The sequence below is a fragment of the Lissotriton helveticus genome, chromosome 8 (genome assembly GCF_964261635.1).
Source record: "Lissotriton helveticus chromosome 8, aLisHel1.1, whole genome shotgun sequence".
NCBI lineage: Eukaryota > Metazoa > Chordata > Amphibia > Caudata > Salamandridae > Lissotriton > Lissotriton helveticus.
The window spans coordinates 103,562,008-103,589,082 of NC_136069.1; the positions used below are offsets into that span (position 1 = coordinate 103,562,008).

The 27,075-nt window shown below is 45.3% G+C and overlaps 1 protein-coding gene across 6 annotated transcripts in view; it reads left to right on the forward strand.

The window, feature by feature from the left end:
• POU2F1 (POU class 2 homeobox 1) overlaps positions 1-27,075 on the forward strand; it is a 615,583-nt gene that overhangs the window by 83,144 nt on the left and 505,364 nt on the right. For 4 of the 6 annotated variants that reach the window (XM_078656693.1, XM_078656695.1, XM_078656696.1 and 1 more), the window contains exon 2: positions 14,793-14,856. The gene's annotated coding sequence lies outside the window, so the exon portion shown is untranslated. The remainder of the gene's footprint in view (positions 1-14,792; positions 14,857-27,075) is intronic. The other 2 variants (XM_078656694.1, XM_078656697.1) reach the window with 1 other exon arrangement.

Here is a 27,075-nt window from a genome sequence, read left to right on the forward strand (position 1 = left end):
TCTCTTCTCCGTTCCCGTGGACTCTTTATTTTTCCCCCCTCTTTATTCACTTTCCTTTTCCCATCCACCCCTGCTCTCTGCCACTCCTCTCTCCCATGCCACCAGCCTTGTGGAGTGCTGGTACGCTCCCATTCAATGTAATATTACACCTCTACTGAGAAATTAAGGTACTCTCCCTCATGAGTTCTAGAGTCGCAGGCACTGAGTACCGGACAGTACCTGTCCACTCATGTCACTATGCTCAACCGGAAGCTATATGGAAATGCACGTGCGTGTGTTCTTTCACATATGAAGAAGAGCTTTGGTGACTGTAGCGCCTCGCCTTCTTCTCGGTATCAACTTTAAAATGGGTGCAATATTGTGATTTCGCCTCTCTCTCTCTCCCCACCTCTCCACTGACGCTGCTTCTGCCACTGTTCTCCCTCCCTGTCTCGTCTTCTCTCCCTTCGCTTCTTCCCAGTCTTTCCCGCCCTCTTTCCCTCCAGCTCCAATTTTACCATTATCTTTCTTCCTATCTTCCCCTCTCGCTCTCTTTCACTGCCCTTCCACTCTCTCTCATTTTCCTCTCTTACCATCTCTCTCTTCTCTGTTCCCGTGCACTCTTTATTTTTCCCCCTCTTTATTCACTTTCCTTTTCCCATCCACCCCTGCATTCTGCCACTCCTCTCTCCCATGCCACCAGCCATGTTGAGTGCTGGTAAGCTTCCATTCAAAGTATTATTACACCTCTACTGAGAAATTAAGGTACTCTCCCTTATGAGTTCTAGAGTCGCAGGCACTGAGTACCGGACAGTACCTGTCCACTCATGTCACTATGCTCAACCGGAAGCTATATGGAAATGCACGTGCGTGTGTTCTTTCACATATGAAGCAGAGCTTTGGTGACTGTAGCGCCTCGCCTTCTTCTCGGTATCAACTTTAAAATGGGTGCAATATTGTGATTTCGTTATTTTGTGTTTAATGGCTGAAACAGAAATGTCGAAAACGTCAATGGATTAATGTGTACTACAGCGCACTTCGCCAACATAGTGGCATATATATTTTTTCGGTTTACACATTGTCATGTCCGTTGACAAGAATTTGACCGAAATTACAAAAACATACAGAGGGATTTGCATGCAGACCGCTTTCAAATTAACTCTTTCAACAGAGTGTTTATGATTTTCTACACATTTTTTTTAGCGTGAACTTGACCCGAATGCACTGGAGCAGTGTACAGGAGCACCAGTTACATTACACAAGGGCACACATTCATGTGTTTTTTTTGTTAAGTATCGAGACTTTAAGTGATTTGCCCAGAATCACAGGATGTTGAGCTGCGGAGAATCGAGCCTATCTCACCACTTCTAAAATCAGCACCGCTGGCCGTAAGCCCACATTTTCTGGCCATTTTCTACAAACTTTTTTTTGGGCCAGTGCACTATATCGAAATATTCCATTTCAGCAGACTTTGCACTTATCCTCCCATAGTAATCAAAAACGTAAATAAGTGTGATTAAAAACTCACTTCTACACTTTATATCAATGGTTTCCAGCCACCATAAATGATTGTCAATAAATGGCCGACATTGAGAATACAAAGATATTGTGTCTGGTGAACAAAGGGACTTTTTTGCCCCGTTTTTTCTAGGTGCCCTCACTCTATCTATCTATCTATCTATCTATCTATCTATCTATCTATCTATCTATCTATCTATCTATCTCCCTCACTCTATCTCTCTATCGCCCTCACTCTATCTATCTATCGCCCTCACTCGCCCTCACTCACCCTCACTCACCCTCACTCACCCTCACTCACCCTCACTCACCCTCACTCACCCTCACTCACCCTCACTCACCCTCACTCACCCTCACTCACCCTCACTCACCCTCACTCACCCTCACTCACCCTCACTCACCCTCACTCACCCTCACTCACCCTCACTCACCCTCACTCACCCTCACTCACCCTCACTCTCACTCTCACTCACTCTCACTCTCACTCTCACTCTCACTCTCACTCTCACTCACTCTCACTCACTCTCACTCACCCTCAACCCCTCACCCTCACTCACCCTCAACCCCTCACTCACCCACCCTCAACCCCTCACTCACCCTCAACCCCTCACCCTCACACAGTGCAATAGGTCTCGGAGCATTTGAGTTAGAGCTTTTAGAAATGTTTATGGCTTTTTTTTTTTTAATTCTTTAGCATTGGCTACAGGAAACAAAAATGCTAAAGATTTACAAAAAAACCCATAAACAATTCTAAAAGCACTAACTCTAATGCTGCGAGACCTATTGCATTTCCAATGCTTGTTCAGTTAGGCTGTGCTGTGATATGTTAGTTATCCTTGCATATCATGCTTCCACCACAGGCTTGGCCATGTGTTCTTTCATGGCTGGTTGCATGCTGGAGCATTGAAGCCTACTCTGAATGGCTGGAGGCCAGAAGCTGCAAGGCCTGTTCATCCCGTTGGGAGCTAAGCCTGCATGAGTGTGTGGTTGAACGGTAGTTTATACTCTGCTGGGAGCCAGGCTTTGTTCAGCCAGCCCTGGGAGCACATTCCACTGCCCAGTCTTTCTGGGGCCAGCCTTTGTGTGCAGCTTCCATTGCATGAGCAGACTCGCTCGGGCTTGCTCTGTGCTAGCTTCCTACTCGTTGAGTGTTAACAAGAAGCAATCTTTAAAAAAAATCAAAACGGCACAGTTGGTACTGCTTCAAACTGGGACTTCGTCGCTCCTTGCTAAAAGTGTTCTGCGCCGCTGTGAAAGGTATAGAGGGATTAATTAATGTGCTCTGCGCATTTTCGAGTGTACTTCAGGAGTCCATCCAACGTGATTTGTGTTTTCAGGGTTTTTTCTGGTGTTTGAGAGCGCTAAGGTGTGACCTTTACAGCCACTTCATGGCGCTAAGCTGCCGCTGAAGAGGTACGGGTTGTGAATTCGTGACACAGTTTTATAGTATTCACCCTCCAGGGTGAGGACATTGATCCCAGTGTGTGCACGCTTTGTCGGTCCTAATAAGTAGAAGTATTTAGGGACATAAGCTGCCGGCTTGTAGCGCTATTGAGAAATAAGGCGCTTTGTAGCGGTGTGAAGCCCCTCCGGGCATGTGCTGCTCCATGTGTCTTTTTTTGTTCCAGCCCGGTCAGATCGCTGCGGCTCTCCATGAGGGGCGAGAGGGGTGACCGCTCTGCCCACCGGCAATCACTGCCCTGCTCAGTCATCGCACTGCCCTGAAAGCACACGCTCCGCAGGCAGGTGTGTGAAGCGAACTTTCTAACAAGGTTGCCCTGAATTACACATTTCTTTCATTGGCTAGTTATTGGTGGGAAATTCACTAGTCTTTTGAATGTTCCACAGTGTTGGCTCCTATGAACTTCTCTAACGTGCAACACTAGCCAGTGACAATATTTTAAAACGTATCGGACGTTATCCTTGATGGTATCCGCAGGAGAGCTCAGTCAGACACTGCTACTTCGTGATGGGGAGGGCAGCGTAGGATCAACTAATCATGCAACGAGTAGTGTTATAGAGCAACAAAAAAAACGCTGACAGACATGGAATCCTGTAAGATCAGGATGGTCCCCCGCCCCATCTTAAATGCCCTCGTTCACTTTTTCCATCGTCCTCCCTTCCTCCCACCAGTGGTCCCTGGGCAGTACGAGGTACTACACAAAGCGACCACACACAGACTGGTTACACTCGGAGATTAGTATAAAAAGTGTTGCCTACAGATGGGATGCCTAAAATATAACTGCCAGATGCTTAAGTAAAACGCCCAAGCGCACACAACTTGCAAACACATACGCTTTGTGCAAACGGCTCGGGATGAAATCCTTCGCAAACCACATTTGGGCTTTTTGACTTAAAGTTCCTGCACACAGCGCCACAGACTGCCCCTTGTGTGCCCAGAGGAGGCCCAATGGCGTCGATAGAGGGTTAACAGAAGCGAGAAGGGTCAGCGCACTTCCAAGTTAAAAGGACACAAGTACAAGAAGGCCCAGGAGCAAGACGTCTGTCCACGGATCTGTCTAAAGAGAGCTGGAAGTTGAACGGCAGATTACGACTACACATGAAGGCGAACAATGAGGAGACATACAGCATAGATGAGAGAAGCCAGCAGTGTACAGCAACCACAGAACTAATCAAGAGCGAGAAGGACTTAAGAGCTGGAAATCTTCAAGTGTGTGCGCTATGCAGAAATGTGAGAGCAACTACAGAGGAACATAACAAACGCCTGATCATTTCAGTGATATCTACCGTAAGAATCGAGGCCCAATTACTGTGGCAAATAGTAGGCCATCAGCTCTCACAGCCCTCTTAACATCTAAATGCAGCAATGCACAAAACAAAATGAACGGGCCAGCTCACGGACTAAAAGGTAGAACTAAATGCTGGCATGGATGCAGAACAACATGAATGAGTGCATCCACTGGAACAGCTCTACCAGGCACACTCCACGGACCTACAAGACTAAATCAGGTGTACAAAGTAGTTCCAGGACGGCTGAATACTATTCAGATTTACAGGATATCCGCAGAATACTTTTTTTAAATTTACATTTACTAGATGGTGGTTGATCTTGGACTAGCAAATTAAATAAAAGGTGCACAACATCAGTTTTTTTTTTTATAGAAACAAGCATTCTATTAGCAAATTGCAGCTGTCGGGACCATCGGAATAAGTTAAAAACTGGGGGCTGGAGGAACGGGAAGGGTAGAGTTGAGCTTGTGAAGTCCGCTGGGAGGAAGCAATGGAGGTGAAGTAGTTGTAAAAAGACAAAAAAGCCAAGCAGGAGGAGGGGTGAAGGAAGCATCGGTCAAGCTGGATGGAAAGCAACTACCTTTCGGGGTGGGGGGGGGGGCGCAACAGGTAAAGGTGGAAGCAGCACATTGGGGGGGACCACTGGTGGGAGGACGATGGAAAAAGTGAGCGAGGGCATTGAAGATGGGGCGGGGGACCATCGTGATCTTACAGGATTCCATGTCTGTCAGCGTTTTTTTTGCTCTATAACACTACTCGTTGCAGGATTAGTTGATCCTACGCTGCCCTCCCCATCACGAAGTAGCAGTGGCTGACTCTGAGCTCTCCTGCGGATACCCGTCAAGGATAACGTCCGATACGTTTCTGCCATTGATGAGTACACCGTTCTGTTGTACAGAAGTGCTGTTTGTGCAGCAAGAAGCTCTAGCTACCACAGAGCACTGTAAAGGTCAAAGGCAATGATAGTCAACAAAGGATTGGAGGGGTAGCTGGCTTATGCAAGTATTGTATTGCAGCATTTATATAGTGTTTACCACTCCTATGTGGGGTGCTGAAGCACCTGCCTTCATAAGTATTACACTGTGGATTAGATTAGACTAAATTTATTGCACAGTTAATTAAAACTCACAATTTAAAATATATTGTTTGAAGAAAAAGTGGTTAATAACAGAGATAAAAGAATAATTGTCAATAGTTAAAATGTTTCAATGTAGGGTGTGTGCTTGGAAGGATATGGTCTATTTTGATCCTATGTGGGAAGTGTTTTCCTGTCTTGCGTGACGACCACTGAGGTGCGGTTATCATGTTATGGGATACAGCGCTTTGGGTGATGAAGTGAGAAAGACAGATGCTCGTTTTATGGTCTTCAGTACGCTGGTAGCTTAGAAAAGCTCTGCAGGTCCCTTTATGGTATTTAATATATACTCTGCTTAGCTGGTTACTGTACGGGGTTGTTCAGTATGAGATTTTGGGTATAGTTGTGGTCCTGAGCTGGCAAGAGTGGAGGGAGAGAGAGAAGTGGAGAGATCTGTTTTGATGGGTATTTTTTATCATCATCCCATATCTGACTGTCGTAGTGTGATGTAAAGAAGCAGTGAGATTGTATAGATATTTGGACCTACAATGGTGGACTATATTAAAGTCCTCTGAATTGTCCAGCAGAGTGTGACAGATCTCTCCATTTATTTCGTGCCTGTTCATATGGTGATGGCTGTTCTTTTAGGGCTGTACAATGCTGGTGAATGGACAACCCTCAGGAGATATGTTTTGAAGAGGTATGAATTATAACTTGTTGCTGACCGCTGCGAATTACGGTTTTAGTGTTACTGAGGGCTATAATTATTACATAATACATAGGATGCTGCAATCTCTGTATAAACACGGTGTCTAATTTCTTTGTACTAGATTGGATTTTGTAATCCCTGTATAAACGGCAGTGTCTAGTTTCTTTATAATCTGCGACTAGTGACGCACCAAGACACCTATTATAAAGAAAAGGTGTTTGAGCTCTTCTATTAGAAGATACAACATTTGAGATCTGATGTCATAGTGCGTACTGTACGAGCCAGCAGCCTGGGTGAAAGGCTAGCCCAGTCATGGAGTATAATTGAAGCATCTGTTTAAAGCAACATAAATGGAACGTTGCTTTTCTTTCTTCTGCTCTATTTTAATAGCAGAGAGAATGTTTGTTTTACACTTCTTAAATGGAGAAAAGCCAGAATATTTCTGCATGTTTCTGCACAATCCGCGCTTTTGCAGTTTTTTAAAAACGGACTTTTAATTAACTGTTTCTAATATACATTTGCAATAAATGTAATATAACGAAGTCCAGTAGTTCAAGGTAGATTAGGAAAGATGTTTATTAGGTAGTTGTCATGAAGAACCCCACCAGGAGCAGCTTTTCTGCTGCTCAGCCCACTGACTCTCTCAAACATCGAACATTCCACAGCATCACCCCACACCAACATTCCACCCCTGGTCACACTGCCTGAGCAGCAGGTATAACAATATCTAACATGTTTTTGATGTGTTTAATTTGGCACTGGAGGTTTTATTGTCATTCTTCATGTTGGCAAATATGCTTGCTCTAAAATATGAAAGCGCTATGCTTTGAGGTTTTATGTGGTTTGTTTGAAAGGTGATGGTGTGTCCATGTTATATGGGATAACGTGCTCCCTGGAGTACATGATGATAATATTGCAAATCATATGAGTTCCATAATATATAAAGGATCTCCTCAGTGACTTGCAATATCCACTAATGTACGGCAGGGGGTACTTTATCACTTAAATATGAACGAACATAAGAACCGTAGGTCTGCCCTTAGCTTGCCTGCTTATTGAAAGCAGTTGGCTGAAATGTGTGGGTTGTAAGCTGAGGATTGTGCCTGAGGGTGTGACTATTTTCTGGACTCTGCCGGGTAGTAGGTGTTGCAGTTACATATGAAATTGCCATATTTTCAACTTTCTTCGGAAGTGAATATGCTCCTGTGTGCTTCTAACGCTGGCTGGTAGTGAGTTCCAGAGCTTGGTGGCTTGTACTGAGAAAGCAGTGCCTCCTATGGATTTCTTATGAGTGGTACAAGCTGGGAGCACAGTGCTCTGTTTAGTTTGTATTGCTTGATTTTTACTTGTAGATATAAGCAGCGTTTTTCCTTGGGAGGCTCTTAGAAGTGAAGTGGATTGTTTATTCATACACCAGGGCCTTTATAAATGCAAGTTCTCTGTCTCACTCCTTTCTCTTCATAACATGCCAAGCTGCAGCAACAAACACACCGTACGAGCACAGCTCTGGTAATTATGTACAACTTGGAAGTACCCCTATATTTGCTACACCAGAGTACCACATTCTTCTGTCCAGGCACACCCATAGAGTAGTGTGTCTGTAAATGAGCCCGGAGCCTTGTTAGTGCATTAAAACGCTATATAAATGCACCATGCTTACTTTTTTAAAAGTTAATTATGTGTTCTTATTTGAACGAGAACAGTACGAGGATATGTTTATTTAATTAAACGAGGCTAGAACAGAGGGTTTTGCGAGCACAAGGTACGTGGGGGGATGAGGGCATGTGCGATGGTTGAAAGGGTCCGCCGAAGCACTCCGATTCAACAGGTAAATTGCTCTAGCTGCGAAGCGCTCATCTTTTAGGATTTTGCCGAATCTTTGAACATTGTGTTCACACACTAATACGATCAGATGATGCAGGAGGTCTTATGAACTATGAAACCTGATGCGCCAATAGCCGGTCGGGATTCATTCTAAGGCAGCAGTTGTCAGGGCAGGCCTGGGCCCGCGAGGGTCTTCCCGGCTCAGCCCAGGGCCGTGCAGTGGTGCTGGCCAGAGTGTGAGGTGCCCCGTCTATCCTGGGACCTCACTGCACTGCCCCCGGAAGCACGGCCGTGATCCAAGCGCACGCTTCCGCGCCCAGGCCTCGCCGAAAATTGCTGTGAAATTAAATCGCTGTTAGTTTAAATGTTTCCTTTGTGTCGGCCCCGTGTGCGGATGCGCCTCTGCCCGCAGCGACAGAGGAAGAAAAGCGTGATTTTTCCTTTTCTTTCAGAGGCACCCGTTTGAAGCCTTTCTTCTGCCTTTGTGTCGCCTTCCCTCCCCCTCCTCCCCACTCCTTCTCTCCGCCTGTCAAGTTCAAGAGCGACTCGGAAGCCGTGAATTAAGCCGAGCACAAGGGGGCGAAAGGTGACTCTGTCAGGGAACAAAGCGCCGTCCGTTAGCAGCCCGGGGCCTTTCTGCGCCGCGCGCTCCCCGCGTGCGCGCCCTCGTGGACTGCGTGCCCGTGCGTACGGTAAACACCGCGCGCCCTCGATACCGCTGCCCCCCTCCCTTGGCGGCAGCGCCCCTCAGCGGCCGGTCTGCGCCGCCCCAATGCTAAACTGCCGCTGCAAGATGCCAGCGGGCAGAAGCGGGAGCAGCTAGCTATTCGTTCTTGAATACACTGCTTTTATAAATGCTTCCTATGTGGGATCATCACATTTCCGATCAGTCAACGCAAATGGTTTGTTTTACATGGTATGGTAGATTCATATTCTCTCCCACCCCCAACAGCATGAGGCAGTGGGTCAGGCCAATTCAACCATTGGCTACCTTCACTGAGTGACGTCAGTCTATGCTCTGTCCTCTGTCACAAGGAGCACTCTGTCACAAGGAGCACATCCACACCCAAAGTAGTTCCTTTCAGTTCCTGAGACTGCCAAGCAAGTCTGGTCTTTGAAACCAAGAAATACACTTTTTTTTCATATATTTTTATATTGGTGACAGCCCAGCACCTCTCCCCCCTACAATACAAATTTTTACAAAATCATGACAAAACAAATCTTGACAAAGGCAAAAGACTGGAAGCTAGCTCCGGACCGCATGACTTTGTCAGTACTTGTAATAATGTATTTACATTATATCAACTAACTTTGCATTTTGAAAAGATTATTACGCTTAAACTATCGCATTACCCAAAACAGACAACATACATACACTTGCACACATTCATTCCAGCCCTCTTCATTCATTGGTCTGCTGTAAGGCCATTTGCATTTTGCTTATACCCATCACAGCATACTGTAGGGTCACCCGACTTTAGCAATTTATATATCTCAGTGTCAGTGACGGCATTCTACCTTTGTACAGTGTGCGCAACCAAAGAAAAATGGTAACTTTATGTTCAGGGGACTACTAGGCCAATGTTTGCTTTTTCTTTACTTTTTATTTTTTAATTTTTTAAGTGTGCCTCGTTTCCTACTTTTTAGAGGGTCCCTCCTTCTTTCTCTGCACTGATGCAAGAACACCTGGACTCCATATATATTCTGAAACAAAGCAGAGTTCTACAGGAACCTATCATTCATACAATGGTGCTTATTTCCATCTCAGGCAACATGTATAGTTAATAGAAGATTTGCAGAAAAGCTTACCAGATATTTGAAAAACATATCAAGGGTACCTCATGTTTTTAATTGCTGTTCTCTCCATACTTCCTGTTTCACTGTTTCTTCCCTCCGACGCTTAATTTGCTGCAACAGAACCAGATTTAATTTGCTGGACCTGAACCAGATTGTAGTTTTTATTTTTCCCTTTAAATGCCAATACTTCTCCGCACCAAGGCTTTGGCGCCCACGTTCTAATAATTACATGTTGAAAAGTTCCAAGCTATTAGAAAGTCAAGGTGTCCTTGCAGTTCCATTAAGAAGGTCTACAAAAGATATCCTTCCAAAATTGTATAACTTGTGGCAGCTCCATGGTGAACGCTTCAAATCTAAGAGTATTGGCTCTCAATGCAGCACATTGTTACCCCATACCCTTCAGAATGGTTTCAGGTGTCCAGAACCGTGTCTAAAGTGTTCATGGTGAATTGTGGCCAACTTGGGATCCAAGGACAGACGGCTCAGTGATGCCCCTAACTTCCATCACTTCGCCTCACTGTGGCCAGTCTTCAGCTCCTCTTTCCATTTCTGTTATTTTAAGCACAGGAGCCCCATTAAACAAGTGAGGGGATTTGTCATAACTGCTAATTAAGAACCTTGCACTCCTTTTAGCATATACGTGTGTGCATTTCGTGAACCCTTTTAAATCCATGCTGACTTTCTTCTTTCTTTGAATACAGAGTAGATTAGAGCAGCTCACACTGCTTTTCTGATTCTGGTACACTATAATTTTGTATTACTGTTTCCAAGTGAACAATTCCCTTAACATGGGTATATTGCAGGTTCAATATTCCTGCTTAAAGTTTTATTAATCTTTTACAGTGTTATTCAAATACATGGCACAAGCATGACCAGTCCTAATATTTGCAGCAGCAAACTCCCCGAAAGATGATTGTGGCACTCGAGGAGCTACGTTTAATACACAAAGCATGCAACAAATGCAGATGTGTATAATATGAGTGGACAAAACAAAATGGTGATATGTATTGTGACCTCCTACAATACTGCAATGGAAATGTCAACCTGTTAATTTGAAGGTGTGAAGAGGTGATACTAATGAGTGATTAATGTACATACATTTACAATATACGCATAGCAAAACGATTAGTGGAAGCTGCAACATGGTTTTGTGAAAGACATTTTCACAGCCAAAAACAGTTGGACAGAAAATAGATCTACAAAATGGGCTTGAAATAGAAATTACATTGTTTGAAAAATTGTACGAAAAGAGACTTAAAGGTTTCTGAGAGGCTTAAGGATGTTCAAGATGTTTACAACAATGGGGCACAAACGATTTGGAATGTGCCAAGCTCATGAACGGGATTGTTTATGTAGAAATTGAATATGAAAGTCTCAAAACTGATATCAAATGTTATGTTATGTTATTTTGGCTCTTTTATAGCGCACGGCTACTCCATGGAGTGTCCCAGCGCTTAGACAAAGACCCGAAGGACAGACAATCCAGGGCAGATGCAGAGCAGCACAGAAAATTACTGGGTAAAAAGCCATGTCTTCAGTTCCTTCCTGAAAACCAGTAGATTGCTGATTTTCCTAAGGGAGACGGGCAAGGAGTTCCAGCAACGTGGTGCCAAGTATCGAAAAGAGCGGCCTCCAATTCTAGCCCGTCTGATGGGAGGAACAGAAGCCATGGCCAAAGAAGCCGATCTCAGAGTTCTGGAGGGCCGATAAAAGGCAAGACACATTCTGATGTATCTAGCCCCTGCAAGATGAAGTGCCTTAAAGGCGAGAGTCAGCGCCTTAAAAGCAATCCGTCTCGTGACAGGGAGCCAGTGAAGCCTTTTAAGCAACTCCGATGCACTTGCTCTTCGATGAAGTCCGAAAATGGCCCTTGCAGCAGAGTTCTGCACTAGCTGAAGGCGCGCAAGAATACATTTTGGCAATCGCAGATAGAGCACATTCGCATAATCTAGGCGGGAGCCTATCAAAGCCTGTACTGTGGTCTTTCTGTGCTCCAGGGACAAGATTGGAAGGAATTTCCTTAGCATTTTTAAAATGCCAAAGCATTTCCCTGTGAGCTCGCGAATCTGAGGCCCAAAGGAAAGGCCATCATCAATCTGGAAGCCAAGATTCTTCGCCTTGGAAGAGGCATCTGCCGGAGGGTACATGTCAGGAGGCCACCAGGCCTTCCATCTCAGATCAGGAGAGCAGCCAAAGAAAAGCAATTCCGATTTATCGGAATTACATTTCGGACTGTGCTGTTTAAACCAGTCAAAGACCGCTCCCAGACAGTCCCTGATCCGCATACCATCAAAGTCGGAGCCCTTAGTGCAGGTGAAAAGGAGCTGGGTGTCATCAGCGTAGGATACGATCTGGGCACCAAACGACTCCGCCACTGCCGCCAGAGGGGCCATGTAGATATTAAAAAGGGTGGGGCTCAAGATAGAGCCCTGAGGCACCCCCACCTCCAAGGGCTGCATGTCGGCGGAGAAAGGTGGCGCCCAGACCGTTTGCCGGCGGCCGGCCAAGAATGACTCGAACCACTTCAACACCACTCCACGCAATCCGATCTCCCAGAGTCTTAAAAGGAGACCGTCATGGGGAACGGTGTCGAAGGCCGCCGACAAATCCAGCATAACTAATATGGCCTTTCCACCTAAATCCAGAACTTCCCGGATGGCATCAGTAACTTCAAGGAGAGCAGTCTCTGTACTCATGTTGGTGCGAAAACCCGACTGAGTACCGTGAAGGATGTCGTTACTCTCAATGTAGTCGGAGAGGGAGATGTGAACATGCTTCTCAACCACCTTTCCCAGAGCCGGGAGAAGGGAGATCGGCCTATAGTTAGCATGGATTAGATGGTCCAAATTGAAGATCAGTTACTTGGGAAAAGAAAACGAAGAGGTGATATTCAAAAAGGAAATGGAAATGAGCGAGAAGTATAAAAATGAATTGAAGCAAAGAAAACAAAAGCAATTTTCAAAGAGAAGAAAGGTACTATTTGGAAGGGACTGGGTTCACCTTTGTGTAATGATTTGATGCGTTAAAGAGGAACCATGCTTTGCAAAAGGCAATTATTGAGCTTACCTCTGAAGAAATTAGTGGATCAGATGTGAAACTAAGCACTTCTGAAGGCCAAGAAATGCGTAGCGTCTTTTTTTTGTTAAATTTGTTTTACACGAAATGCATATAATGTACATAGACAAACATACAAAGAATCAAGGCAAAAAACGAACCACGGGCAAACCAAAAGGAGAATGATGAGTCACTGTAAAGACATTATCAAAAGAAATTCTGGAATTAAACTTCAAAGAAAACGCATCAAATTTAGTGGTGAACCAGGCAGATTATAAACTAACAAAAGTAGAAATCGTAGTCCTAAATACATTTTTATTTTTCTGCCCTGAAAAAGAGTACCCAGACACGACACTGATGCACACAGATTTATTAGCTAATTTAAAACCAGCAAAGCTCCATGCGACTGGTTAAGAAATTGAGAAACCTGGTGTCAAGTGTCACATTGGAAACATATCAAACAATACAATTTACTAATTGAAAATATTAAAGTTTGAGGAAGTTTAATGAGTTGGAAAACAATGATGACATGATTGGATCAAATAAGCAATTATTGGACGAACGTGATGTCAGTACAATAGCACATGAACGTAGGAATTTTAAACAGGAATCAAAAGATAGTCCTATGTTTTTGCTATTAAACAAAATGGTCTTAATGAATCAGTCATTCAAGAGTTGTACTGAATTAAGAAAGTTAAAGGGACATGGAAATATCACAAATGCAGAGAGAATGGGTATGAGAACCCTACACGATTACAAGAAAATAATAGTGAACCCAGCTGAGAATGGAGGAAATGGTGTAATGATTGAAACAACTCAAATAAATGGCTGAAGCCAGACCGTACCTGGACAATATAGAAAAAAGAATCTGGATATGAACCCAACTGGAGAAATAAATCATTAGTATGATGACTTGTCCATACAATTGAACCAATTGTTGGATGAGTAGCAGTTTATGAAGACAGACCATCCTTTAACACTAACAATTTCTTTCTTAAATGCAGCACACATCTTCATAATCTAGAAGATAATCCATTAGTATCTAACTTTTTGGTCGAAATGACTTCACAATATGTTTATTACTATTTGGTGCCGATTGTTAAGAATCTAAGCTCCTATATAAGAGAAACAGAAGAACCCAATTATAATTTCTGTAGTGGTGCTCAGTACATCCATACAACAGGGAATTGCGTTATAAGCATGCAAATGTTAACCCAAACAGTGCATTATTGGGTAATTGGAACATTAAAGAGTGCTGTTCGAGATGATCGACATCTGTTTGAGTACAATGTTTCCTGGGTTTAAGCAAGAGGATACTTTGACGCAGGTTAATTACAAGGTTGCATCAGGTGAAACACTGATGATTAATAATCACCTTTTGTTGACTCTATGGTCTCTGATTAAGAAATGTCTGATTTTATAATCTAATTATTTGTGAGGGGGAAAAACGGTTGCTGCCTTTCGTAAAAAGCCAAGGTTACATTTCTAGCCCTTTTTGAATTCCTTCCTACCCATTGGGAATTTCTGGTAGATGCTACTAGTCCCAAAACCACCATACACTAATCAACGGCTATGTCGTTGGTAGTCCAGCATACGTGCCCCCTTAATTTTATGAATTAGTCTGCAGCCTTCGTTCTCTTCTCCAGGAGAATTGGACTATCAGTAATTCGGCCACAAGTAAGACCGTGCCTGGCGTGCATGCTGTATTATATTGTACTATATTTTATACCTTCAAATTAATAGCGCCTCAAACCTGTGACAGTGTGCAAAGTGCTTTCAGGATGGATAGCATTTTTTTTTTTTTTTTGCGCGATCAGTGGTGGGAGAAACATTTGCTGAAACACCATGTACGAAATCCACCTGAGATTAAATTTTGCATGCTGAGCGGATTTTCCTTCTGTTGGACACCATCTTAAACCATCCTTTTTGTCTAATAAACCTTTATCTACTTATTGGGGTTGGTTTGCCACACCAAGTTGTACATTAACACTAAATCAAATAGCAATTCACCACTACCGTTAAAACCCTCTTTCCTCGTAATGTTAACTGAACGCAATCCTGCGTTTTTTTTCTCTCTCTCTTTAGGACCTGGTTCCACATGTGTAGAAAGAATATTGCGGTATAACCAGCATAAGACTGCTCAAAGTAGGTAAGTGATCCCTAATAAATACTAGTGTTGTCTTTGTTACCCTTTTCCATGTCTGACAAATAAAGGCGTGCATGCGAAAATGTAGGGTTTGAATGCCGTTCAGAACTGTAGCGTGTGTTGAGAGAGGGAAGCAGCTTGCTGAGTTCTAAACACTATATCGGATGTTATGATAGAATCATCGTCTCAGCCTTTCCTAATCCCTAGGTTGATAAAATGAGTACCCTTAAGTCCATGTAGAGAAATACATAGGCGCGATACAGTAAGAGGAGAACTTTGTTCAAAAAAATAAATAGGCGCTCCCACTAGCCCACCCTGGGAATATTTCTTCAAGTACTCATCCCACACTCGTGCGTTCTCATGCAAGGAAGGTGGAGGAGTGTGGCACAATTGATGTCTGCAGCCATTTTGGGAGTCCAGCCTTAACTAATGGTGGCTTTTAGGTGAAGTTCACCAGTAACTTGTAAGGTGCCTTAAGCTTGAGAAACTAGCTGTGAGCGACAAAGGAGGGTGAGGTTGAGGCACGAGTAAAGATAGAGAAAGAAATGTAGTTTTTGCTTTAATGTGTGCGTTTCCTGTTTAGGTTCCACTGCGTTCTATACATATGGGAATTTGTATTATCTGAATTGATCCTTTCATTGACAACAGTAAAAAAAAAAAAAGAATTTGCAATGCAATAGGTCTCGCAATTGTTAAAGTTGGAGCTGTTGGCGTTGAAAATGACAATGTTTTTTACTTCAGTTTTTTTGTTTGCACTGGAGTAACTATATTTGTATAGCTCTATTGCCAATGGTATAACAAAGCAAAAGTAAAAAACATTGTAATATTCAGGGCCAACAGCTCTAACTTTAACACATTAGAGACCTATTCTGAGGTTGACACAATGGGGTCTGCTTGGTAGCAATGAACTCCTAAAATGCTAAATAAACAGTGTGTATTATGTGCTGTTACTGGATTGCGTTAATGCGTTTACACAATGAAGGCTTATGCTGTATTTCTACACAGTATGTAGAGATATTCTTATTTTAGAGAGACCCAGAGTCTTGAAAGCTAAAAAAAAACTCTTTAACATCTCTGATTATGTCTAAAGCAACGCTTAGAGTTACACTGCAGGGTGCTTTAGCTTTTCCTGATCGGTTGAAAGGTGTGCGTGTCAAGTTAAATGTTTGGGCCAGGTTCCTTTTTGACTGTAGTTAGAAGGCCACTTGCACATGATTGTCAGTTAAGTGAGGCATTATGCAGCAGGTTGTGGCGAAAAGGAAATTAGGCGCCCTCTGAACTGCACCTGCCTCAGGGGGAAGTACGCTGAATGTGGAGGCACTGCTACCTACGCCCAGGCTGTGGACACACTGTATGGGGACACAGTTCGCTGGTGATGCGACATACCACATTTCTTTCTCCAGCATAGCTACGGAAATCAGATTTCTTGTGCTGTCTACTCTAGTCTATCACTGGATGTTACAACAAGGTGTAGGCTGCAAGCAGCCCCCTATTACCTTTTGTGTGTTTGACTAAAAGTTTCCTCATTCCCCCTTACTGGCATCACTAAAGACTTGTGGTTGGATAGCCACCTTCTGTGCTTCACGTCTTCCCTCCCATTCTCCAAAATATTTCCCTTCACAAGCCCCTCAGCACCGATTCTGGTTGTAATATGCAAGGCTGCACGAGGGAGTCCCATTCCAGGCCTATTGAAGAGAGGGGAGGGGTGTCCGTGTGTCTGCCTCAGACTGGGGAGCTCTATTATGAAAGAATGCATGTGTGAGAGTGAGCTTGAAACACAAAGCAAGTGTATGTGAGAGTGAAAAAGGGAATGTGAGCGTTATAAGGAGTGGGGTGTGTGAGCGAGAGACAGCAATGCAGAACTCTGTCATCTGTGGAGATGTGTGTGAGACAGATCGTGCACAACTTTTGGGGATTCACTGGCTGTGTGCATGTGAGGGTAAGATCGCGTATGCAATAGTTTTTGTATATGAAAGCATGTGAAACTGTGAGTGAGGCAGAATACGAGAGCCGGTGTGAAAGAAAGTGTGTGTGTGTGTGTGTGTGGGAGGGGATGGTGGGACAGATTGTGAGTGTCAGAGGCAGTTTGAGTGTGTTAAACAAAAGTTAAAAATAGAGAATATATGTGAGAGGATGTGTGTGTGACCGCATGTCTGAGAGGGAGCGAGAGAAAGAGCGAATGCGTAACCATTTTCTTCCCGTTTGATTTTAATACACTTTTCTCTTGAAACGAGCTTGCGCGCTCTTCCCCCTGGCTTGCAAGATAAAAGCAAATGGTTAAAGCAGTGGAAAGCAATCCCGGGGCTCTGAGGCAGACCAGCATTAAAATGCACCTTCCATGAGATGATTTAAAGCATTATTTTCCATTAAGCCTCTTAGCAGCGGCAGGAAGATACAGAAACAAAGAAAAGCAAAAGCACTTTGTGCTGAAATGCCGCGACCCGTCAGCACGCGTGCATATTTTAACGAACATCCCACGGGATCTTACCTGCTCCCTCACCCGGAAATACTGGCCTCCCCCAGACTCTCTGCACAGCAGACTCGGCGTACAGCCGCACTCGGCGGACGGAAGAGGTATCAAGGGGCCTACGCGGCTGGGAAGCAGCTCCATGTCTCCGGCTCCGATCTCTACTTCAGCTGCGACACTTTGACAAGCTGAAAGAGACGCTGTGAGCCTGCCCATGTGCTGTCCGGGAGCAAGCTGAGAGACATGCCGTGAGCGTGCACATCGGCTGTCTAGGAACGTGCACATCTCCTGTCCCCCTTCCAAACTCAAGTCGACGACAATAGATCTCTCTAGCGAGCAGTTGCGCTGCTTCGCTAGGCGAGACTTAAAAAATATAGATCTATGTATCATCTCGTTTAATGTCAGCTATCTTCTGTCTCTTACTTAACTGCGACCCTAGATCGATCTCGGAAATAATTGTATTTAAAGATGCCTTTTTATTAATAAAAAATCTTTTTAAACTGCAGTTCTTATTTTTCATAATTATTACTGCATTTTCCACAGAGTTCTTTGCTTTTACTGTGTAGAGATATATCTATACTGAAACAGCCTTCTTCGTCCAACTCTTTTATTGCAATCAAGTTTGAAAATCCACAAATTTGTAGCTGGTGCCTGAATCAATGTGCAGTGGTATTGTCGGACAGTGTAGCCCTCATGTCTTTTTGCACCTTCCCTCACCCAAACAATATCTATTTTTGCATTAGAAATTACGTATAAGGGGATTGCCTGCATTTTTTTTCATTGAATGGATGAATCGATGTCAAAACATATTTATTTTATTTTGTGGAAGTTGACTGCTTTTGCCAAATCACCCAGATGTTACAATACACACACACTTTATTAATTTGTGTTTCCGGAAAGTGACCTTTGGTGAAGGTAGTGAGTTTGGTTAGGTATATGTGCCCCACCTACAGGTGTATTATCCCTCCAAACCAAGCTTTGCTCATGGATGAGAACCTGCTGTTACTCCAGTATTGGAACTTTCATAGATTCCCATAGCTTGTATCATTCCCCGTCATAGGAATGGGAGTCCCCGGTAAAAAAAAAATATCATAGTAGAAGGTACAAAAGAGAAAAAAAGGCTTATGCCTCATCTCATTTTGTAGCATATCCACCTCTTTTTGTAAAAGAGACCAAAAATACTGAACAACCAATCGGAGTAACCTCACCCCATAGAATATTCATGAGAGAGCCTCTGCTTTTCTCCCACACGTTGTGCAAGGGAGTCTCCACTGAGCTCTGCTCAGTTTTTTCTTCAACTTCTTGATTTCAACTTTACATTTTCAACTTTCAATCTTCAAGATGTCTGACAAGGAGAAGACCTTATTTAAGGCTTGTGTCACCTGCTCTAAAAAGAGGCTTTATGTAGAGGACAAACATAAAGACTGTAGTTATTGTTTGTACCTGGACCACAAGGCTACGGAATGTAAAATCTGCAGGACCTTTCTATAAAGCCCTTGAGAGACTGTGAGGGACGTCTGCTCACCTGGTAGCAGAAATTGAAGTCATCGAAAGAACCTATTTCAAGTGACAGTGATGCCTCCTCTTCAACATCTTCGAGGAGATCATTGAAAAGGGGTAGGTCTTCACTTTCAACTTCGTCTGACCCCCCTGCCAAGGCCTCACAAAAGACCTCTGATAGGTCTGACAGGCGTAGTCCCATCAAATCTCCTCATTGAGGTGTAAAGGAGAGGGAAGGACTGGTTTCTGAGGTGTCGTCTGCTAAAAAGATGAGTCATGGAGTTTCTGTCTCACCTCCACCCTCTGAGAAAAGCCAGCTTCTGTCCCACCTGAGGGAAAAGCTGAGAGGAAAAATTGTCAGTCGACAACATCATCAGTCCCGTCGATGATCGCATCAAAAATGCAACCGGCGTCGACTATGGGTTTCATCGTCTCCATTGACTTTGTCGCCGCCGCAGACTGAGGTACCTATTCATATGTCGTCGACGCTTACGATGACGACTTCAAAGTTGACGAGGATGACGACGATGGGGGTGTCTACGTCGACGGCTTCGGGCTGTATGGTGACGACGGTCTCGACGACGGTCCCGTCGAGGTTCGCCATTTCGTCGTCGTCGGTCCAGACTTCGTCGAGGGTGATCGTCGACAACCTCGTCGACGATACAAAAGGTGGCAATCTCGATAAGAAGACGTCCGATTACCCCGGACATGACTTCTCTGCGGAGAGTGACACCATTGCCTCCTGCACTTCTTTTGGAAGAGGATTTTCCAGAGGATGATGACGGTCTTTACGGGGATGCGGACAGACCATCCCAGTTGCATGTAAAGTATCAGGACTCAGACTCTGATGACTATTATATAGACCAACAGCAATATTTGACGCAGTGTAGGTCCTAAGATCAGTCGTAACAGGGCAAGGTTGCCCTGCCGTCTTCACTTATTGCTGACCTCCAATTCATGCTGTTAGATTACAGGAAGAGATTTCCAGGAAGAGAATCTTCCGGCTAAGAGGGCAAGTGGTTCCTCCTCCACCTCCGCTTCCCCAAGCTCCAATTCCAGAGACAACGGAACCACAACAGAATATGGTCACTGTTCAAGATGACTCATCGGATGATGACCAGGGTACAGTCTCAGTTCGCGATTGAGAATGGGATGAGTACATTATTTCGGATCCAGCTTCTCCATCTCCAGATCCGGCTGATTCTCCTCCATCAGATATCGTGGGTTTCCACAATTTAATGAAAAGAGCTTCCAAGCGTTTTGATTTGCCCATTCCATCGGTACAATCGGAATGTTTTTTTTTATGGCTTTAAAGAACTGTATAAGAAATCTGTTTGTTCTATTCCAATTATGGGCCATGTCTGGGATGAGGGGATCAAAGTCATGAAGTCTCCACAACTGTCATGCCTGTTCTTCCTTGGCTGAAATACAGAGCTCCAGAAGATAGCCCTGCTTGTTTGGTCAGCCAGCCGAAACCGGACTCTGTCATTTCACAGGCGGCCCAACGACAGTCAAAAAATCCGTCGGCGCCTCTTACTACACCACCGGATAAAGAGGTAGACAACTTGATAATGTCGGGAATAGGTTTTCTTCTATGTCTAGCCTCCTGGTCAGAGCTGCCAATGCCTTGGCGATTCTTGGACGATATGATCGCCAAACGTGGTACGACTTATCCCCGTATTTAGAACAGTTGCCTGAGGATTGGAAGGCTGATGCCAAAAAGATCTTGGAGGAGGGAGAACGTTCCTCCTCTGAAATTGATTGCGCAATGGACATTGCTACTACAGCTTTCCACTCTCTCGCTGAGGCGGCAGTCCTTAGACGGCAGGGCTGGTTTCAGGCCACCTGGTTTCATACTGAAGTCCAAAACAAGATCTGCTGTTTGATGGGGAGATGCTTTTTGGAAAGCACGTTGATGATGCGCTGCAGGATATAAAGAAGGACACAGAGACTGCTACGTCCCTTGGGAGTTTGCAATACCGCAAAGTTACTTTCCGTGGAGTGAGAGGACAAGGTTTTTTTCATACAGGGGAGGATACCAACTACAGCGCTATTCCTCCTATTCGCAGCCATCTCAGTCCTACAGGCCTCCATATTCACAGCGTCGAGGCCAATCGTCTGTCTCTCGACAATCCTCTAGAGGACGACCAGGGCGCCAGGGGAGAGATTCTTCTAAGCGCCAATAGCGGCTTCCCGGCTCTTTCTTCTGTTCCTTCGTCCCCTGTAACACCAGTGGGGGGCAGGATATCACAATGCTTCCACAACTGGCAACTCATAACATCAGACCGGTGGGTCCTCAATATCATCCTGTTAGGCCATACACTGGAGTTTCAACATCACCCACCCTCCTGAGCTCCTTGCGCCACAGAATGCAAACATCTACACCTTCTATGTCTAGAAGCCCACCAACTACTTCTCAAAGGAGCGATAGAGCCGGTGCTTCTATCTCAGAGAGGCAAGGGATTCTATTCCTGTTTCTTCCTCGTTCGCAAAACCGTGGAAAAATGACGCCCGATTTTAGACCTGAGAGAGCTCAACACCTATGTCATAAAACTCTCTTTTCAGGAGGTATCCCATCAGGACATTTTGCAGCTCCTCAATCCAGGAGATTACATGGCCACCCTGGATCTCGAGGATGCATACTTCCATGTTCCCATCCACCCGGCCCACAGGAAGTTTTTAAGCTTTACAGTAGCCAAGTCAATTCAAAGTCCTGCCGTTCGGACTCAGATCCGCGCCGCGGATATTCACAAAGGTTTTAGCCCCAGTCGCAGCGTTTCTCATAAAACAAACGCTAGAGGTTTTTCCCCTATCTGGACGACTGGTTGGTGAAAGCACTGCCTTCTCAGGCTGCATCAAGAGCAGTCGAAAGATGCATTCAACTCTTCAGTCATCTGGGACTACAACTCAACCAGGAAAATTCGGTCCTCTGTCCTTCCAGGTCGGCCAAGTTTCTAGGGGCTATTCTGGACACAACTTGTTGCAAAGCGTTTCCATCACAGGAAAGACAGCAAAAACTGATAACCTCAGCCCGTCGGTTAGAAGCAAGACGGTCTCGGTTTGTTCGCCTCTACTAGGATCTATCTCATCCTGCATTCCCTTAATTCTGCATTGCAGGCTACGAATGCGCCCACTCCAAGAGCAATTGGATTTGCAATGGCACCAAGCCGAAGGATCTTTCGATGACAAAATAGTGGTAACTCCACTTATGAAAGAGGCGGCCAGCTGGTGGTTGATCAGAGACCATATCTCTCAGGGTCTCACCTTCGCAGTCGCTCCAGCTCCTCTAATACTTACAACACACACCTCTCTAGAAGGCTGGGGATCAGTCTTACAAGACCTTCAAGTGAGCTGCCGCTGGCGGCCCGAGCAAGGCGTCCTCCACATCAACCTGCTGGAACTCAAAGCGATTCGTCTGGCTTTACAGGCTTTCCTTCCAAGAATCCGACGTTCCACCATCCTGGTCCGTACGGACAACACGACGGCCATGCATTATGTAAACAAGCAGGGTGGAACAAGGTCTCGACTGCTATCCAAAGTAGCCCAGGAGCTTTGGAAATGGATTATCCATCACCAGATCTCTTTCTCGGCAGAGCAGCTTCCGGGTGCCCTCAACACGACAGCGGATACGCTGAGTCGTCTCAAATCTGTGAGCCACGAGTGGGAACTGGACCAGCGCACTCTGGAAAGAGTTTTCAATCTCTGGGCCACTCCGTCCATAGACCTGTTTGCCACTCCAGAGAACAGGAAATGCTGGTTCTACGCAAGCAAGGAACACCATCAGGGATCATCGGGGAATGCGCTTTCGATTGCCTGGTCAGGCTTAGGTTACTCCTTTCCTCCAATTCCACTGATTCCAAGACTGCTCAGAAAGCTCAAAGCAGAACCCTGCCGGATGATTCTGGTGGCACCGGCGTGGCCACGCCAGTTTTGGTTTACAGAGCTTCTCCTGCTCTCCCTGGATCATCCAATTCACCTGCGTCCAATTCCTTCTCTATTGACGATGTCCCAGGGCCAAGTGGTACATCCGGATCCGAGCTCGCTTCAGTTGACAGCGTGACTCCTGAGCACAGAGAATTTCAACACTTACCTATCCCTCAAGAATGTAGAGAGGTGCTAGCTCAGGCCCGCGTATCAAGTACGAATAAGACCTGTCGCTTGAAATGGAAGCGTTTCTGCCTGTGGTGCCGGCAGGAGAACATTCATATTTACTCTTCTGCTATTCATCAAATCTGGTCATACATTTTAGCTTTGGCCAAATCAGGATTTGCTCAGTCTTCTATCAAAGTTCACCTGGCAGCTATCTCTAGATTCAGACAAACGTCTTCTGGCCCTTCCCTTTGGTCTGCAAGAATCGTGAAACACTTTTTAAAAGGCCTTTTTGGAGTTTTCCCACCAGTTAGACCTACACCACCTATGTGGCAGCTCAACTTGGTCCTTGCTCAACTCATAAGGCCTCCTTTTGAGACGATTCATAGGGCGGACCTTAAGTTCCTCTCATGGAAATTGGCCCTCCTTCTCGCTTTAACATCTGCCAGGAGGGTAGGTGAACTTCATCCTCTCACTATCAAGGATCCATTCTTGCAGTTTTAAAAGGACACTCTGATTCTGAGAACAAATCCTAAATTCATCCCTAAAGTCCCTTCGGACTTTCATTTGAATGAACCGGTCATCCTTAAATCCTTTTTTCCTCGACCTACAACTCCAGCGGAACGGTCTCTTCGTTCTTTGGATGTTCAAAGGTATTTACAATTTTATCTTCAACGCACCAAGGCATTCAGAAGATCTACTCAGCTCTTTGTCGCGTTCAGTGCTCCTCGCAAAGGTTTTCCCCTTTCGAAGCAAGAGGTTGCAAGATGGATTGCCAGCGCGATCCACTACTGTCACCAAGCAGCCGGTAAGCCCCTAGAAGGGTGGGTCTGGGCGCACTCTACAAGATCTGTTTCTTCTTTTGCGGCTCTTTTCGCTGGAGTGCCGATCAAGGACATTTGCAGGGCAGCTACATGGAGCAATGCCCATACTTTCACGAGGCATTACTGCCTGAACTCTTCCACACGGAGTGATGCGTCAGTGGGTCAGGCGGTCCTGAGGAATCTCTTGAAGTGAGCGGTGAGTTTTCCCTTCTAACTCTCCTTCCTGTTATTTGTTCGCACATTTTGTATCTGATGTTTACTGACTGATGTTTTGGTAACTTATATTTCTTATGATGATATAGACACAATGTTATACAATGTATTATGCAAAATGTGCGTTTGTTTTTCCTAACTGCTAGCTATTCTGATACAAGCTATGGTCATCTATGAAAGTTCCAATACTGGAGTAAGAAAACAAGTTGCTTACCTGTAACTTTGGTTCTCCAGTATTGGTAACTTTCATAGATTCCCATGCGCCCACCCTCCTCCGCTGGGAAAGCTCCGTCTTCAGCATATTCTGTGTTACTGTTGCACAACAGCTACGAAAATCTGAGGCGCTCTAAGGAAGGTACTTTGGGGTGAGGCTACCCTGATTGGTGGTTCAGTGTTTTTGGTCTCTTTTACAAAAAGAAGTGGATATGCTACAAAATGAGATGAGGCCTAAGCCTTTTTTCTCTTTTGTACCTACTGCTATGATATTTTTTATTTACCGGGGACTCCCATTCCGATGACGGGGAATGATACAAACTTTGGGAATCTATGAAAGTTACCAATACTGTAGAACCAAAGTTACAAGTAAGTAACTTGTTTTCTTAGCCTTCTTTGGGGGTATCAATGGTTAGGGACCTTTAAAAAAGCATCTAGTACGTTAATATAAAATAAAAAGGGGCCAAAATACAACGTTGTCTGACCCCCATTCCCCCGAATAACTGGAAACGGAGTCGTCTAATCCCCACCCTGTGTAAACCGAATTCTCATAGTAGTATCTTGATGTAACCTTCTCAATATTGTTAAAAGGGGGGAGAATCGACCCCTGCATGACCCATAATCTCCCATAGTTTATCGCTTTCCACTCAAAGCCTGAGGAGAGGTCTATAAAAGCCATATGCATGGCACATCTCCTGGCCTTGACATACATATTTAATATAAGGGACAGATTGAGTGCTTGTTCTGTGGTACTTAAGCGTGGTGGAAACTTGTATTGGACATCCGTGAAGACGACTCTCTTTTGCCCAGGTTTTCAGTTTCCTCAGTATCACTCTTCCCAAAGATCTTAGTGGTAGAATCGATGAGAGATATGGGCCGGTAATTTGATGGCGTGTTAGCTTCCCTCTTATAAATGGGGATTGTCACCGATTCCTTCCTCTAGTCAACCAGGCCTCTAATGACCAGAACTCTAAAGACATTTGTTATCAATGAGGTCTAGAGTATACTCAACAGGAACCCCACCTGGGCCAGAGGCTTTGCCTGAAGCTGAGCTGACAATGGATTTTCCAGCTTCTTCAACTGTAATTGAATTACTGAGATACACCAAATCCTCACATTTAAATTGGTCGCTACCTTTAGGGCTGCTACCTTGCCTTCCGCCTCTTGTTCTGTCCGCTGTTCTTTCCCCGCAGCCGGGCTTGGCTCCGCCCCCCCTGCACAGCGAACGACCGTCCGGGCTTTGCTCCGCCGGTCCACCTTCCACCTCCTGCCTACAAGCCCCAGGATCCCTTGGGGCACGCCGACGTGATCAGAGACCGCGCCAGGAGGCGCATAAAGACTCGTTGGGGGCCGAGTCCCCTGGTGCTTGCTGGACGCTACCTTTGGGGCTGCTACCTTGCCTTCCGCCTCTTGTTCTGTCCGCTGTTCTTTCCCCGTGGCCGGGCTTCGCTCCGCCCCCCCCCTGCACAGTGAACGGCCGACCGGGCTTTGCTCCGCCGGTCCACCTTCCACCTCCTGCCTACAAGCCCCAGGATCCCTTTGGGCACGCCGACGTGATCAGAGACCGTGCCAGGAGGCGCATAAAGACTCGTTGGGGACCGGGTCCCCCTGTGCTTGCTGGACGCTACCTTTGGGGCTGCTACCTTGCCTTCCGCCTCTTGTTCTGTCCGCTGTTCTTTCCCTGTGGCCGGGCTTGGCTCTGCCCCCCCTGCAGCACGAACGACTGGCCGGGCTTTGCTCCGCCGGTCCACCTTCCACCTCCTGCCTACAAACCCCAGGATCCCTTGGGGCACGCCGACGTGATCAGAGACCGCGCCAGGAGGCGCATAAAGACTCGGTAGATCCCGCGAGGATGCGCGCGGGACGCGCCGGGAGAAGCCCGGGACAAGGGCGGGACCGTTTGTGGCCGTTTGTGGCCGTTTGTGGCCGTTTGTGGCCGGGAGAGGTCGGGTCGGGCCACCCCTCTAAGCTATGTGAACTGGTGCGTCTATAGTCTGTCGTGCCTGCTATTTCTGCCAGGTTCTTTGTGACTTAGTATGAGTGTAAAAAGAGCTATTTAATATACATAACTATCGTCATACATAGGAAAGCGAGTTTTATCTTTTTAGTAATTTTTATTGAGCAATTATTAACAGAGCTGTATTTGCTAGCCCTTGTCTACACCACAGCACGTGCGCTAACAATATTAATTTCTGTATACGTAGTGGTTAAAAATGGGGAAAAATAGTCTTGTTACCTGTCCCCATCCCAAAGCAAAAACCAGTCCCAAACCCTCCACTACCCAGTCTGACAGCAATAGACCGTATGCTGCAGAAAACCATCGTGGTGGTGGCTAACGCCATTGAAAATACAGAACACTGCCTTTCGCTCCCTGCTGGTTCCCTTCCACCTTTGCCATCTAATAATCTATCGATGTTCACTATTAACTCTCAGGACTCGATATTGGCGCCATCTTTTGTCGCCCTCCCAAGGGCCCATCACACCTCAATAACCCAGGATACTGCCCCTACAATGGTTAACGTGTCACCTGAGTCCACACCCTTACCAATAAGACTATCCATGACTCCCACTCCTTTCCTACACGAGTCTTCTCCTGATTCCTCTCTCCAGGCAGAAGACCCTATTGGCATCGGATCCTGTGATACACCACTAAGCTCAATCTCGCTTTCTGCCTCGTCCCGAGTATGAATAATGACAACTCGCGGGTAACAACTAGAGGACAGAAGGCTAGGCGAAAGCTAAACCACATAAACAGTGAAAGTCTAACTGTAACAAAGGTTAAGGGGAACAGAGGTGGAAATAAGCAGAAAAAAGTTACTACTAAACATGTCACAAAAAGGAAAAATCCCAATAACAAAGTTCCTGACATTGCATCCGCATAAACCATTGACAGGGGCCCTTTTGTCTCAACCATAG